Source organism: Hemitrygon akajei, chromosome 4 (assembly GCF_048418815.1).
Source record: "Hemitrygon akajei chromosome 4, sHemAka1.3, whole genome shotgun sequence".
NCBI lineage: Eukaryota > Metazoa > Chordata > Chondrichthyes > Myliobatiformes > Dasyatidae > Hemitrygon > Hemitrygon akajei.
Genome location: NC_133127.1, coordinates 59,961,284 through 59,979,167, shown reverse-complemented (window position 1 = coordinate 59,979,167; position 17,884 = coordinate 59,961,284). Strand labels below are relative to the sequence as shown.

Here is a 17,884-nt window from a genome sequence, read left to right as displayed (position 1 = left end):
AAGTATGACATTGTGGCCATCCCTGAAATTTAGCTAAAGGATGGTGTGGCCCAGTGTTTAAGAAATAATGTTAAATCATTAGGAAGGGATAATATAGGATTGGAAGGTGTATAGTCTTTATGGGTTGAGTTAAGAAGTGGCACGGGTAAAAGGACCCCAATGGCAGTTGCATACAGGCCTCTAAACAGCATCCGGGATGTGGATTACAAATTACAGCAGGAGATAGAAAAGGTGTGTCAGAAGGGCAATGTCATGATAATTGTTGGGAATTTTAACATGAAATTGAATTGGGAAAACCAGGCTAGTACTGGATCTCTAGAGATAGAATTTATGGAATGTCTAAGGGATGGCTTTTTAGAACAGCTTGGTGTTGAGCCCACTAGGGGATTGGCTGAGCTGGATTAGGTGTTGTGATTCAAGATTCAAAAACTTTATTGTCATTCCAACCATACATCAGCTCAGCAGGGCAGAATGAGACAGCGTATCCCAGGAGCAAGTGCAATCATAACAAACGCAACAATAAATAGTAAAACACAAACAGACACATGTCGGTTGGAATGATCTGGAGGTGATAAGAGAGCTTAACATTAAGGAATCCTTAGGAAAGTGTGATCACAATATGATCAGGTTCTCTTTGAAATCTGAGGAGAAACTAAATTCCAATATGTTGTATTTCAGTGGAATAAAGGAAATTACAATGGCATAAGAGGGGACCTGGCCGAAGTTGACTGGAAAGGGACACTAGCAGGAAGGACAGCAGAACAGTAATGGCTGGAGTTTCTGCGAAAGGTGACGGGAATGCAAGACAGATATATTCCAAATAAGAAGACATTTTCAAATGGAAGAAGGACACTTATGTGGCTGACAAGTGAAGTCAGAACCAAAGTAAAATCAAAAGATGGGGCACACAAGGAAGCCAAAGCTAGTGGGAAGATAGAGGATTGGTAAGTTTTTAAAAACTTGCAGAAGGAAACTAAGAAAGTCATTAGGAAGGGAAAGATGAATTATGAAAGGAAGCTGGTGATCAATGTCAAAGAATATACTAAAAATGTTTTTAAACATTTTAAACAGGGTAAAAGAGAGTTGAGGGTAGATACAGGACCAATAGAAAATGACACTGGAGATATTGTAATGAGAGACACAGAGATGGCAGAGGAACTGAATGTGTATTTTGCATCAGTCTTCACAGTGGAAGACATCTGCAGTATACCGGACATTCAAGAATCATTCAGGGAAGTGAAGTATGTGCAGTGAAAATTACAACTGAGAAGATGCTCAGGAAGCTTAATGGTCTGAAGGTGGATAAATCTCCTGGACCTGATGGAATTTACCAGCAGGTTCTAAAGGAAGTAGCTGGAGAGATTGCAGAGGCATTAGCAATGATCTTTCAAGAATCGATAGATTCTGGCAATTTACTGGATAACTGGAAAATTGCAAATGTTACTCTGCTATTTAAGAAAGGTGGGAGGCAGCAGAAAGGAAACTATAGACCTGTTAGCCTGACATCAGTGGTTGGAAAGTTGTTGGAATCAATTGTTAGAGGTGAGCTTACGGAGTACCGTGAGGCACATGACAAGATAGGCCAAAGCCATCATGGTTGCCTGAAAGGAAATTCCTGCCTGACAAACCTACTGCAATTTTTTGAGGAAATTACAAGCAGGGTAGACAAAAGAGATGTAGTAGATGTAGTGTACTGGGATTTTCAGAAGGCCTTTCACAAGGTGAGGCACATAAGGCTGGTTTGCAAGATAAGAGCCCATGGAATTACAAGAAAGTTGCTAGCATGAGTGGGTCATTGGCTGATCAGCAGAAAACAGAGTGGGACTAAAGGGATCCTACTCGGCTGGTGTGGTATACTGCGTCCGGTGCTCCCAGTGCGGCCTTTTATATATTGGTGAGTCTCGACGCAGACTGGGAAACCATTTCGCTAAACACCTATACTCTGTCCGCCAGAGAAAGCAGGATCTCCTAGTGGCCACACATTTTAATTCCACGTCCTATTCCCATACTGATATGGCAATCCATGGCCTTCTCTACTGTCAAGGTGAAGCCACACCTGATGGCATGAACATTGATTTCTCTAACTTCTGTTAATGCCCCTCCTCCCCTTCTTTCCCCATCCCTTATTTATTTTATATTTCCCCCCTTTCTTTCTCTCTCTGTCCTTCTCACAATCACTCCTTGCCTGCTCTCCATCTTCCTCTGATGCACCCCTCCCCCTTTCTTTCTCCCTAGGCCTCCCGTCCTATGATCCTTCCCCTTCTCCAGCTCTGGTCCCTTTTGCCAATCAACTTTCCAGCTCTTAGCTTCATCCCTCCCCCTCCTGTCTTCTCCTATCATTTCGGAGCCTCCCTCCCCTCCCACTTTCAAATCTCTTGCTATCTCTTCTTTGAGTTAGTCCTGACGAAGGGTCTCAGCCCGAAATGTCGACTGTACTTCTTCCTATAGATGCTGCCTGGCCTGCTGCGTTCTACTGGCATTTTGTGTGTGTTCTGCTTGAATTTCCAGCATCTGCAGATTTTCTCGTATCTACAAAGAATTTTCTTTAGTCAGAGGGTGGTAAATCTATGGAATTTGTTGCCATGAGTGACTGTGGAGGCCAAGTCATTGGGTGCATTAAAGGCAGAGTTAGATAGGTTCTTGATCAGTCAAGGCATCAAAGGGTATGGGGAGAAGGCAGGGGAGTGGGGATGACTAGAAGAATTGGATCAGCCCATGATTAAATGGCAGAGCAGACTTGATGGGCTGAATAGCCTACTTCTACTCCTATATCTAATGGTCTTATAAGATGCTGTATAATGGTACACATAAAAACCTAGAAAGCAAAATAAGAACTTAAGCAAATGGACCAAATCATTTTAAGTAAGATTAATATAAGGTGTGAAGATCTCTTCAACAAAGTGGTACGAAATTGTACTAAAGCACAATCTCTACTGTTGTATTTAAATTGGTTCTGATTTGTAATCAGCTATGCATTTTCAGATTGCAATAAGATTGATCATAAACTATAAATACCAGAACTTTAGCCACCTATTGGTCAGATATATTACCTATAAATTGTGCCTTATCAGTTTAGGTTTTAAAATCAAAGACACAATGTATAACTGTTAAGATGGCCCCAAATTGATGTGGTGGGCAACAATGAGGAAAAGTTTAACACATTTTAAAATAGATTAAAGAATTTGCAAAATAAGCAAATAGATTTCAACATAGATATAAAAGAATAGAGGTGATTCACCAGGATGTTGTTTCAGATGGAATATTTCAGTTATGAGGAGAAGGTGGAAAGGTGGCTGAGGGGAACAAAATTATACAAGGCATAGATAAGCAGATAGTGTGAAACTTTTACCCATATTGGAAATATCTAAAACCAAAGAGCAGTTTAGACTGAGGAATTAGAAAGAAGTGATCCAAGAATTTATTTTTCACCCAAAAGAGAAATACAATCTGGGAAAAACTGTCTGAGAAGAATTATTGGTTCCAGTTCCTCTCTCAACCTGGCCAGAATTTGCTACTTCCTGTGATGCTGAAAATTTTAAGCTCACTTAAGACAACTAAGTTCAATTGTTTAAAAAAAACTTGCAAATGATCTAAAACTCACTTTCCTGTGTCATACTAATATTTCTTCATTCAGTTGAATGGAGTTTCTGTTACTGTGTGTTTGCAGGGAACTGTCATGGGTTCACAAGGAGCACAATAAAAAATCTACTTTAATAGGCAATCAGTGAGCTCAGCATTTTCATATTTCAAATTTTTAGCACCACCTGTGAGAAATAATTAAGTATTTTGTAAAATCAGACCCATTATTTCAAATATTAAGGGCAAAACATTAAATTTATGGCTACCATTGTTCTGAGGTGTGGACAAGTGGAATTTAAATGAATTTTCATCTGCACAAGTGTGCCTTAAGTAATCTACTATATTTAGTCTGCAATCCATTCATTTCCTTAGTGTGCCAATCGACATACTTCATAAAAATAAATGAGCCAATAAAGAAAGTTGACTGTTTTCAGGAAATATTGAGAGGCACATTGTCACATCTGGTAGTGCTGCTACCTTACAGCTCTAGTGAACCTTGATTCAGTATTGAACCCCAGTGTTGTCTGTCTAGAGTTTGCATATTCTCCTTAAGACTGTGTACGTTTTATCCATGTACTTCAATTTATCAATTTATCCTATGTTCCAAAAGCATGCAGGATAATAGGTTAATTGATAACTGCAAAAGCCCCCTAGCTCAGGTGAATGATGGATCTGAAAGAGAAAAAAAAATGGGATGAGTCCTTAATCATCAGCGTGAACAGAGGGGTGAAGAGATTGATTCCAGGTAGCATGGTTCTCTGAAAATCATCATCCAAATTCATCTCAGTTTTGGGTGTGTTGCTATTATAAATAAGAACTTGGAAAAGCTGTATTTCAATAAATGATCTGGGGTTGCAGAAAATTGGCAATTGAATAAATCTGGCTTTTCTGCACATATTAAACTGAAAGGGAAATTTGACAGAATTACTTACCACAATAAATAGTGTTCATAGGGTAGTTAACCAACTAGTCATGTGGGGAGATCCAATCTACAATATTGAATTTGGTTCAGCTAGTAAAAGGCAAATTTATGCAGATTTTTTTTCCTAAAAAAAGTGTTGAGAAAATGAAAACTGTGTTTTGACCTCACCATTGCAGTGCTTAAAAATAAGTACATATTTACTTTAAATAATAATACATAATAGCAACAAGGAACAGGGAAGCTGAAGAACATCAACACAGCTAACAAAATGACAGAGTGGGTTCAATTACCAGAATGTCTGAAGTCTATGCTGCTGACCTATCAGAATTTAAAAAAATATAAGGTTAAAAATCAGCAAAAAAAAAGTACTGAATTTGAAAGTGATGGAAAATTGGGGCCATACTTCATGTGGCATTGACCTAAATTATAGAAACATATATCTTTGAGAACATAGAAATAAAATAAGTTGTCTCACAGATTGAAGTATTATAAGTAATAGGCTAGTAATTCAAACCCAGCTATATGGAATGGAACAAAAAAACAACAAAATAAATATTAAAAGCAAGGTCAAGGAAAAAATAAAAGTTAAAGCACAGCATAAATCAATGCATCTAAATCATTTGTACACAGGGTTCATAACATACACATGCTTTAATGTAATTTACATGATTCAAAATGTGTTGTATGACAGTAACATAATTTATATTTAATTTTATTATTTCAACTGTAATTTTCTGATGCTTGATCTTGGAGATGATTCTATCTTAGCTATTTATATAATTGAAATTTTGAAATGTTTGCTTTGAAACTGGTGATTAATTAATTTTTCATTCATTTCTGAGATCTCATCAGCGGTCCCTTTTTGGATGAAGATAAATTTCACCCAGTCAGCATAATGTGCTTATGAGATTGAGCTTTCTTACTGTTGGTTCATTTATCATTTTTTGAAGTAATTCAGGGTATCTAGTTAGAACGTATAGAACATAGAACAGTACAGCACAGAAACAGGTCCTTCAGCTCACAATGTTATGCCAGACCAATTAAGTTAGTAATCCAATGGCTAAATAAACTAATCTCTTCAGCTTGCACAATGTCCATATCCTTCCATTTTCTTCACATCCATGTATCTGTTTAAATGACTCTTTAAACATTTTCTCCTTTACCGCCACCCCAGGCAGCGCATTCCAGACAACCACCACTCGCTGTGTAAAATACTTGCCCCTCTCATTTACTTTACAGTTATCCCCTCTCACCCTAAGTGTCTGCCCTCTGGTATTTCAACTTTGGAAAAAATATTTTGCCTGACTAGAATATCTGTGCCTCTCATAACCTTATAAACCACTGTCAGATCTTCCATCAACCTCTGCTGCTCCAGAGAAAACAACCAAAGTTTGTCCAAGTTCTCATTTAACACATGCCCTCCAATCCAGGCAGCATCCTGGTAAGGATCTGCAACATCCACTCCAGATGCAGCATCCTGGTAAGGATCTGCAGCATTCACTCCAGATGCAGCCTACCTAGTGTCTTATGGATCTGTAACATAACTTCCTGACTTTTGAACTCAATGTTCGACTAATAAAGGCCTTCTTAACCACCTTATCAATCTGTGTAGCCACTTACAGGGAGCTATGAACTTGACCCCAAGATCCCTATGCTAGTCAACACTGCTAAGGATCTTGACCTCAACTGTGTACTATCTCTTTGCATTTGACCTTCCGACTGGCAACACTTCTTATCTGGCTGGATTAAACTCCATCTGCTGTTTCTCTACCCATATCTGCAACTGATCTATATCCTGTTTTATTCTTTGCTAGTCTCCTACACTGTCCAAAACACCAGTAATCTTTGTATCATTTGCAAACTTACTAAACCACACATCTACATTTTCATTCAGGTCATTTACATACATCACAAACAGAAGGGGTTCCAGTACAGTCCCCTGAAGAACACCACTAATCACATACCTCCAGCTAAATAAGTCCCTTCAACCTCTGTCTTCAATGGACAACATAGCTCTGAATCCAAATGACCAATTCAACATGAATCCTACGCATCTTAATCTTTTGGATGAGACTCCCATGAGGGTCCTTGTCAAAAGCCTTATTAAGTTCTATGTACTGTATCCAACATCCACAGTAATACAACAATCACTTGTATTACCTCTTCAAAAAACTTGCCCCATACAAAGTCGTAGTAGCTCTCCCTAATTAGATTTTCAAAATGCTCATAAAACTTCTCCTAGGAATTCTCTTCAGTAACTTCCCTATCACTGATGTGAGGCTCACTAGTCTAAAGTTTCCAGGAGTGTCCCAGGGATTTACCAAGGAGAAGAACATGGAGAACAGGGAATTAGCTACTCGCCAGTCCTCCAGGACCTCACATGTTGCTAGAGAGGACATGAAGGTATTGGTCAAAGTCCCAGCAATCGCTTCAGTTTCTTTCCTCAATAACCGAGGGCATATCCTATCAAGCCCTGAGGATGTATCCACCTTAATGTTCTTAGAAGACTCGACACTATCTCCTCCTCTACCTCGAAGTGCCCTAGCGTGTCAAGACTCTCAGAAATGATCTCCTTATCCTCCACATCCTTCCCCTTTGTAATTTCTAATGTAAAGTACTCATTAAGGACCTCACCCATATCCTCTGGTAAGATGACAGTATGTACGAATGCAGCAGCCTCTTGGGGACCAATCAAATGAGTTTTTTTTCTGTGTAAAGTTTGTTTTTTTTAATGTTTGCAAGAAAATTCTACTCCAAGAATTTTGGGTACTGCAGAGCTACTCCATCAGTGAGCTGCTTATTGACCGGAGAAGCTGGGATGGTGTCAGAAGCAGAAGCTGGAATGGTATCAAAGGTGCTACCATGATGCTGGATAAGGAGCCAGCCGAGATGTTGAAGGGGCTGGCTGTGATGTTGGAGAAGGAGCCGGCCGAGGTGCTGAAGTCGGGATATCGGAAGTGCCAGTTCCGATTCAGAGGAGCCGACCTGGCTGCAGACCATATTATCTGCTAGTCCGAAGCATCAGAGTTGGTCCAGTATAGCCATAGGAGATTGTCTCGGATATTTCACTTGTGATTGCTAGACTCTGTTCGATAGTGATAATGTAAATTACTGCAGAACTGTTAACCTTGTCTATTGGAGGAACATGGGAGCTGTGTAGGGTCAGTTGTAGCGAGGACCAGGTCTAAAGCCTTGGGCTTGCCAGCTGCTGCAGACCAGGTGAGAGACGTGGAAGTGGTACAGTATAGTATCTACGGTCTCCTGGGGCCTGCTGCTCTCCCATGTTCAGGGTGTCGAATAACAGGCTGGATTGTGTGTGTCTGTGCACTGCCGGGAGACTGTACCATCGATGGCCGGACATTGAAGTCTGCTTGATATTTTGAATGTTTTGCACCTTGGCCCCAGAGGAATGCTTTCTCATTCAGCTGAATCTATGTATGGTTTAAATGATAATTAAACAATTTGATTTTGGTTTTGATTTGATTGGTTCTTTGCATCAAACAAATTCTCCCCCCTTGATTCTTGAATGGTCTTACCCTCTCTGTATAATGATTTATGCCTTTGGATTCTCCTTAATCCTACTTGCCAGAGACTTTTCACGGGCCCTCCTAGCTTTCCTGATTCCATTCTTGAGATATTTTCTGGCTTCTTTATAATCCTCAAGGGCTCTGTTTGATTCCTTCTTCCTAAGCTTTGCATACTTTTCCTTTTTCATCCATAGTAAATTCATCACCTCAGTCAACATCCACATTGCCAACCTTACTTCTGACTGGACCATACCTGTCCTTTACTCTGTGCAGTTGGTCTTTAAACAACCTCCACATGTCAGGTGTGGACTTGGCCAAAAACAGCTGTTCTCAATTAACTCTCCCTAGTTCCTGCCTAATGCTCTTGTAATTTGCCCTGCTCCACTTAATACTGTCCCACACGGTCCAAACTTACCCTTCTCTATGGATATCTTAAATCTTAAAGAGTTTTAGTCACTGTTCCCTAACTGCTCACTCATGGAAATGTCGGTCACCTAGCCAGGCTCATTGCCCAACTCTAGGTCCAGTACTACCCTCCTCTTGTTGGACTAACCACATATTAATTTAAGAAACTCTCCTAGATACCCTTAACAAATTCTGTCCCATCAGAACATCCCAGTTTAGCTTAGGGAAGTTGAAGTGCCCCATGACAAGAACCATATTTTTTTTGCACCTTTGCTTAATCTGCCTGCATGTCTGTTCATCAATGTCCCATTGGTCATTGGAGGTTCAGTAGTGAAATGCCATCAGAGTGATTGCATTCCATTATATCCCCTCTGAGTGCATTTCTATGACTGAATCATTTGTTGTAGAAGTCAAAAACTAAGGGCAAAATATATACTATGCAAAAAATACCAACATATGTACAAAGTTTGTAGTTTAAACAAAATACTGCATGTAAGTGGAGACATAGAGACTGTAGTTGCTGTAATCTGAAACATCACACAAGATTATTGAGGAACTCAGTAGATTCAGCAGCATCAAAAGGTAAATGGACAATTGACATCTCAGACTGAGGCCATGAGGACTTTCAATCTGAAATATCTACTGTTTGTTTGCCTCAATAGTTGCTGCCTGTTTTGTTGAGTTAATCCAGTATCTCATGCATTACTATACCTAAATGTTGTCTTTCCACATTTTGGTCTATTTCTTCTGTATATAAAAAAAAGACACTGTTTTAGGATTGTCTTGACAAATAAATTTGAGAACCAGCATTACTCTGGATTCATTCCTTGAATGAGTTCAGCCTGGTTTATAGGAATGTAACAGTCACCAAGTTTCTCTTCATGTTATATTCCTATGGTTGTTTGGGCTTGCATGTGATCCTCCGGTGTGTGAATAGTTATAAAAACTCAATAATAAGACGTACGCATAAATTTCATGCAGTTAAGTATCTGAGGGCAATCAACATTCCAAGACTGGAATCAGAAACAGAGGGTTATTCTATCCCTGGGAAGGAAGAGAAGGAAAAAGAATATGAGTTGCCTGCCTTTGTATCATTCTTGTACAGCCAATGTTGTCTCAATCCAAATTAAATTATTGGTACTCCCCTGCATTAAGTACATTATCGGTGAAGCGAAACACAACTATGCCTGTGATTTTCTGCAGTGAAATGAGTTGTAAATACACATCAGTCTTGGTTCTGATATTTTTATTCTTCTGAATTTTCATTGTGTTCTCCTCCTTCACTATAAGCTTTTTGAAACAACAACCACAGAATCAACTTTCTTGAGACTTTGCAATTGACTGCGAGTTTTATATTTCTGGTTATTTGCAATAATGTTAGTCTTTAGAGGACTAATTTTCAACCCAGATTATTATCAATTATTGTGTTTTTCACTTCCATGTGTATTATTGTATACTGTAAAAGAGGTTTACTTAAATGCTTATAGCAATATATAAGCATGGTCAACTTCTAACCAAAGCTTTCAATTTCTCCCTTATTCCCTGGGATATATACCATCTTGAGATCACCATTTTAAGTGGAAGGTTGGTGTATATTGAGAATTAAGTAAACAATATGTCTCAGAATTTTTGTAACAGGACTATAAGAGGAAACCTGTGTGATTGCTGTGTGCATTTTTATTTGATATATTTTTCAAAAAGTATGCATTATTCATGAGACTGTAAGACATAGGAGTAGACTTAGGTCATTTGGCCTATTGAATCTGTTCTGCAAATTTCATGGCTAATTAATTTTCTTTCTCAGCCCCACACTCCTTCTTCTCCCTATAACCTATGACACCCTCGCTAATCAAGAAACTATCAACCTCAGCTTTAAATATACACAATCATATGTGACAATGAATTCCTTGGGCTCACCACTACCTGCCTAAAGAAATTCCTCCTCATCTCTGTTCTGAAGGAATGTTTTTATATTCTAATGTTGTGTTCTCTGGCCCTAGACTCCCCAACAATTGAAAACATCTATTGATGTCTTTCAATATTTGACAAGTTTCAATGAGACCTCCCTTATTCTTCTACACTCCAACAAGTACAGGCCTGGAGCTATTAAATGCCCCACATACATTAACCCTTGTATTTCTGGATCATGTTTGTAAACCACCTCCAGACCCACTCCAATCAAACACATACAGTATTTTCTTAAACATGGAGCTCAAATTTGTTAATAATAGTCCAAATGTAGTATGACCAATGCTTTCTAAAGTTCCAGCATTGCATTCTATCTTTTATATACTATTCCTCTCAAAATGAATGCTAATATTGCATTTGCTCTTTTTATGACTGAGCCAACCTGCAAGATAGTCTTAGAGAACCCTGCATGAGGATTCTCAAGTTCCTTTGCACCTCAGACTTCTCATTTTACTCCTCATTTAGAAAATAGTCAACATTTTTATTCCTTCTACCAAAGTAGAGGAGCATACAAATCCTTACACTGTATTCTATTGGCCACTTCTTTGTCCATTCTCCTAACTTGTCCAAGTCCCTCTGCAAACTCCTGCTTCCTCAACACAACCTGCTCTTCCATCTATATTAGCATATTTCATAAAATTGGCCACAAAGCAATTAATTCTGTTATCCAGATCATCAAAATAAAATGTGAAATTTAGCAGACCCAAAGCCAACCCTTGCAAAACACCACTAGTCACCGGCAGCCAACCTGAAGAGCCCCTCTTTATTCTCACTCTTTGCATTCTACCAGTCAGCCAATCTTCTGTCCACGGCAGTATCTTTCCTGTACCATGGATTTTTATCTTGTTTAGCAGCCACATATGCAGCACCTTGTCAAATGCCTTCTGAAAACCTGGGTAAAAACAATCACTAGCTCTCCTTTGTCTATCCTGCCTATTATTTCATCAAATAATTCCAACAGACTTACCAGCCAAGATTTTCCCTTAAGAATATTATGCCGACTTTGGCCTAATTTATCATCCGCCTCCAAGTACCCTGAAGCCTCATCCTTAATAATGGACTCCAACATTTTTTCAACCATGGAACTAGGCTAACTGGCCTATAATATCCTGTCTTTTCACTCCCTCCCTTCTCACAGAGTGGAGTGACATTTGCAATTTTCAGATCCTTTGAAATTATTCCTTCTGAGATGTCGGCCTACATCCTTGATTCTTCTCAATGGATTTGCTTGATCCCAGCTGCCTATACCACGTATAAGATCCTTAATTTTCCTTTCCAGAACCTCAATATCTCTCATGAACCAGAGTTCCCTAATCCAACGAGCCTTCCTCTTCACTCCAACAGGATATGTTAGCAGTATAATTTCCTTGTCTCACTTTCAAAATTCTCCCACTTACCGGATGTACCCTTACCTGCTGAATCAACCTTTGCAAGTTCCTTCTTATGCCATCAGATTTAGTTGTGTCCCAATTTAGAACTTTAACTTATGGACTGGTCCTGTCCTATTACATAACTTTTAACTACAGTTGTCTCTGTATGGCAGGAATTGATTGTTCATGCACTATTTATCTGTCAGTATAAAGTGGTTTGGATAACCACTGGTGTATTGCAGCATGTTATAAAAAGTTGAATATATTGTTTCCTATTACAGATAAAAAAAAAGCTGGATAGAGCATGATATTTGGCTATGAGCAGGAGAGGAGTAAAAAAATCATCCTGCAGTAATGATAAAATATACATTTTCTCTTAATTAAAATTAATTCTGATCATTTAAATAGCTATTACATATAGGAACAAGTAAAATTAGTGCTCTCAATGAAGGAGATATCCCAATACTATGAGTGTATGAAAGGCACTGTATAAAAGGCTTGAGAGTTTTATTTTAACATCAATGGCTACACATTATCAAGATGATATTTTCACTCCCATCACATTTTTCATTATTATAAACATTGTGAATTAAAGTGATAAATTGGTTCAATCATAAACTTACCGTAAATTAAATAGCCAAGATGCTTATGAAATATGTCGAGATCAGGAATTCTTGAAATCAGCAAACAAAATAGCTTCTTTGCAAATTTTACATGGCAGTCCATTTAATCATTAAATTGAGTGATCTAAATAAAACAAAAGTACAGGTAAAAACAGTTAATTGAAAGGAAGGTGTGGAAAATTTGAAAACGCATTGGAAAAGGTTTTGCGCTTCAGTATAATACAGTCGGGCCTCCTTATCCGCGGAGGATTAGTTCTGGGACCCCCTGCGGATACCAAAAAATGCGGATGCTCAAGTCCCTTATTTAACCTGTCTCAGCGGCGGTGGTCTTTAGGACCCAGTGGAACCCAGACCTTATTTAAACTGTCTCAGTGCGGTGGACTTTAGGAGCAGGCGCAGTTCTGAATCCGCAGTGTTCTGTTCACGAAAATAATCACAATCACGATTGAAAATAAAGTGGAAGTAATAAAGCGTTCGGAAAGAGGTGAAATGCCATCAGTCATTGGAAAACCAATAGGCTACAGTCAGTCAACGATCGGAACAATTCAAATCTGATTTAAAGACAGACTCAGGAACAGAACTCCTTCATAACCCGGGGACTATCTATACTTTTAAATCATCTCTAGATTACTTATAATACCTAATACAATGTAAATGCTATGTAAATAGTTGTTATTCTGTATTGTTTAGGGAATAATGACAAGAAAAAAATAGGCTGTACATGCTCAAACAAGTGTTGCAGAGCAAACTTCTGGGTTTTCCCGATCTGCTGTTGGTTGAATCCGCACATGCGGAAGCCGCGGATAAGGAGGGCTGACTGTACTTTTATTTCAAACTAAGTGAGGGCTAGTAAACTTTTTGTTCTCTGGTTAAGTCATCTATGAAATAGATGAGTATATATATCAAAGAGCAGTTGTTTCAAAGAATAGCTTCACTTTCAGATTCAAATACTTCTTATGTCTCCAAATCCTCATTACAGCTCCTGATACAAAACCCAGTGCAGTTCCTCTGTCTCAACTGTCAAATATTGGATTTAATTTCAAAATGGAAAATTGGCACAATTATTAACACCATAATAAGGAGATCTTCATTAAGAAGAGTGGCTTGCATTGGATATAAAAGATTTTAGAAGGCTTAATACTGTTCCATTAGTCAATTAATATAATTTTATTCACTCTAAATGTTGCAAAAATAAATAGTGATAATACACATACAGTATTGTGATCCGTCAGTTGCTTGCATTGAACACAGAAATCAAAACTGCACTTAAAATGAGAACACTAATTATTATTTAAAGTAGCCGTAGCCAATGAGATATAGCTGCCATAAAAAATGGTTGATTTCTTAGCAAATTATTCATTTAAATACATCTTGAAATAATGCAAGCTTTCAACCGAGATCCGAGATAATAAAATCAGTTGTTAGACAAAGTGCATTCCCAATCTGCCATATTTGGTAGAAATTTGGAAAACAATTAGTGCCCTTTTCATAAGATGAAACGTAGCAAAACCATGAATACATTAATGAAGAAAAAATTAATAATGCCGGTGACAGCGCAAAAAGGAGTCTTGAGTTTCCTGAATTTTCACTGTTTGGGAAAAGAATATCTAGCTCAGGTTCTCAATGTCAAGAAAATATGAAGTTCTCAGATGATAACTTTGAATCATTTAAAGAATTATTTAGTGCCAATTAAATATCAGCAAAACTATCAATACACATTACCACATGCTCCACAAAATTTGGTTTAACAAAGTAAATGCAGAAGTCTAAGGGCACAGCATAACTTTCAGAAGCTTTTCCCCAATAGCCCTTTATTAAATGAGTTTGCTACAGTGAATCCATTAACTTGAATGGAGAGGGGAGACTGTAAGGGATCTGGATGAGTATAAGCATACTCATATAATTGTTTACATCATTTCATAGTTCATGGATATTCCTGAGCAATTAAACTCTGTTATTTGGCCTTATCTATAATCAAAGAATATATTTAGCATGAGTGGGGATTTTATTTTCTGACCACTTTATTCATAAATACTGCCCTAATCAACTTTGCTTTATATTCTATAAAGCAAAGTGTTTTTCACTAACACTTGTGATTTTGATTTATATTTACTCTGGGAAGGAAGTTGACACTAGTTGGTTTGTGTAATGGGCTTAGCTGATGAGACCCAGCATTTAGAGTCTTGAGGAGATGTTGTAATAAGTCTACAAGCACAACAATGTAGCTTAAACCTAGTTTATTATCACAAAATAGAAAGCATGATTAAACCACACAAAATACTATGTAGCAAGTCACAAAGATTTAAGGGCTCACAATTCTTAGTCACCATTTGATTGTCACTGTTGTCAGGGGAACTCAGAATTCTGACTTGCTCATGGCATCCTAGACACCAGTCACAATTACTGCCAATTGATTAAAATCCAACAAATCCAGGTAAGGCACTCTGATAAGTATGAGTTTCACAAGCTCAGAGAAACACATTGAGTCAAAAAAAAACTCAATTCTTTTATTCTCATGTCATTAACTCAGCTTGGTTTCTTTTCATTCAAACAACACATGTCCATCAACAGAGTGTTCAGAATAAATTCATAAATCAATTAGACACTTTAATGGTCCATCTTCATCCATTAGTCCACCAATGATTTAGACTCAACATTCCTTTAGACTTATAATTAATGTTACATATCAGTAATGAGCCCAAATCAAGAAAAAAGAATCCATCAAGCCAACTTGACAGACATTAACATCTTAATAGTGCCTGAGATTAAGAAAGAATTCAGCTGCTATCAACAAATGTTAGACATTAACAGACATACAAAGCCCACATGCTAAGGATTCAGAAATAATTAAATTGTTATTTTGAACTCTTCAGACATTCATCCTATATTTTAAAAAGTTAATATAGCACAGCCACCCCTTGAAGTCCGGCAAGTGAAGGATACATAGAACTATTCCTTCTGCTTAAGATGAGAATTACACGCAGTATTAATATTCCTTGGATTATTGTGCGTGCCCTTCCTTATGCGTGAGTGTGTCAGAGAATATCCATCCCTTAACGGGAAGGTCAGGGCAGTGAGAGACAAGAGAATTAACCATTTGTGTTTCAGCCTCTATCATAGATCAGACAAGTTTCTTTTCTCAAAAACAGTGTACCTGGCGGCAACATTGGAACCAGAAACACAGATGCATATTCTATACTCCATACATCTGCCACAAACTCCAAACAGCTATAATTGTCTTTAACAGAAACTTGCATTTCAATGTGGATACCCTCTTGATGAGGAGACAGTGGGAAGCCCACAGTGATGATCTCCTTTGAAGCCTCAAAAGCTGGTTGTTGGGGCCACATACAAAACTATATTTATTTGTGGTCACAGGGTACAAGGGCCGGGGGAGCATAGTCAAGTGGGGTATGTGGTGCTGTCGGTATCCCAAAGGATAACAAAGCATTGGGCTTCTTGTTTTGTCATAGAATCTTAGTTTTACTATGTCTAGGGTCTTATTTCTGACCTATCACCTTTGGTCCATTATATTCTCAGAAAACTGAACAGTCATGGCTGGGACCTATACTTTATTAGGGTTAATTTCCCATCCCATCAATCGCATGGGAACAATCAAAGTATTAAGTGCTTTGGAAACCTCCTCTTCAGAGGATCTCTGCAATACCACTTCATCTGTATAGTGAACTACTTTAATGCTAGGGGACAGGACATATTCACGTAAGTCCCATGCCACCACACCATGGCAAATAGTAAGACTATGAGCATATCCTTGTGGAAGCTGTGTAAAGATGTACTGAAGGCCGTTCCACGTAAAAACAAACTGATCTTGGGACTGCTCAGCAAAAGGAATGGAGAAGAAAGCATTAGCAAAATCATTACCAGCATAACACTGTCAGTCCCATAGAAAGGTCCTCAATCAGGGTCACAACGTCTGGAACAACTGTGGCCAGTGGAGAGGCAATCTGATTTAACTGGAGATAATCAATGATCATACACCATGAACTATCAGGTTTCTGAACTGAACAGGTTTCTGAACAGGGCTGGGCCAATAAGTTGCCAGTCACTGATACAGTCTGATCCTCAGCTGTCCATAACAGAGACAGCAAGACACTCCTCCACTGTAAGAATGCTCATTCTATCAATCAGATGCTCATCTCCTGAGGAAAGGAGACAGCCTCAGGGTTGTTAAAGGCATTATTACTATAAATGTCAGACTGTGTTGACATATCATGCAGGCATGAAATAGTCTCCAAGGGATTTTCCAGGCGCGAGGCCGTTCATTCCAATCCAAAGGGGCAGGAAACTGAGCATGGACAGTTTGCATGACCGCTGCCCACAGGATGAATTCAGCTCCGTCAGCCTGACCAGCCAGCAATTCAGCCAGGACCAATGGCTCTGTCGTTAATGACCCTAACTGAATCAATTCACGCAGATTAAAAATATGTTTGAGGCTCCTAAATCCCATAGGCTGGTGAGCCAGCTAGGCAAAGATCCCCTTAATGGCTAATGCAACCTGTGGACTAAATACTATAACTGGGTGGTAGTGTAGGTACTGATTGTGGTCACAGTGACAGTAGGGACAGCCATTTGCAGATTGATTTTGATTTTGTTCATCAGCATAACAGCGTACCTCTTGAATTTATACAGGCCTAAGGGGGCATGCCTCGATTACATTATTTCCAACCTCATCTGAATCATCATCATATCAGATATCGCTGTCAGCCACTGCAGTTCGTTTAGGCTTGGAGCATTTCACATGTCACTGCCCCGACCGTGCTCACTTAAAATAGTGTTTTGACATAGGAAAAAAATGGGAGGAGGTCCTGAAAAAAAAGAGTACAGGAAGTTAGGAAGGAAGCTGAAAAACAGGGCCTCAAAGGTAGTAATCTCAGGATGTGAGGATACACACAGCACGCAACAGTAAGAATAGGAATAGAATAAGGTGGAAGATAAATGCTTGGCTGAAGAATTGGAGCAGGGCATAGGGATTCAGATTTCTGCATAATTGGGACCTTGTCTGGAACAGGTGGGGCCTGTTTAAAAGTGATGTGTTGCACTTGAATCTGAGGGGAACCAATATACTTGCTGGCAGATTTACTGGGGCTGTTGGCAGTGGATTAAACTAATATGGCAGGGGCATGGGAACCAGTATGATAGAGCTGAGAGCCAGCAGGTTTTCAAGTAGATGATGTATATAACAAGAATGTAAGGAAGGCAAGCAATTATTGGGTACAAATGCAGACAGTGCAAAGAGTTACATTGTACCACAGAGATTCAAAAGGACAAAGAATGCAGGACTGAAGGTGCTGTTTTTAAATGTGCGTAGCTTTCAGAATAAGGTGGATGAACTCTGGAGCAGTGAGAGATTGGTCAGTATGACGTTGTGGGTATCACTGAGTTGTGGCTGAAAGAAGGCCAAATCTGGGAGCTTCAAATCAAAGGATATACTTGGTATCGAAAGGACAGGCAGGAAGGCATAGGCAGTCG

General features: G+C 38.8%; 1 long non-coding RNA gene across 1 annotated transcript in view; it reads right to left on the bottom strand.

The window, feature by feature from the left end:
- LOC140725916 (uncharacterized) overlaps positions 1 to 17,884 on the bottom strand; it is a 73,161-nt gene that overhangs the window by 6,800 nt on the left and 48,477 nt on the right. The window contains exon 2 of the long non-coding RNA XR_012098514.1: positions 12,395 to 12,518. This is a non-coding gene — a long non-coding RNA (uncharacterized lncRNA). The remainder of the gene's footprint in view (positions 1 to 12,394; positions 12,519 to 17,884) is intronic.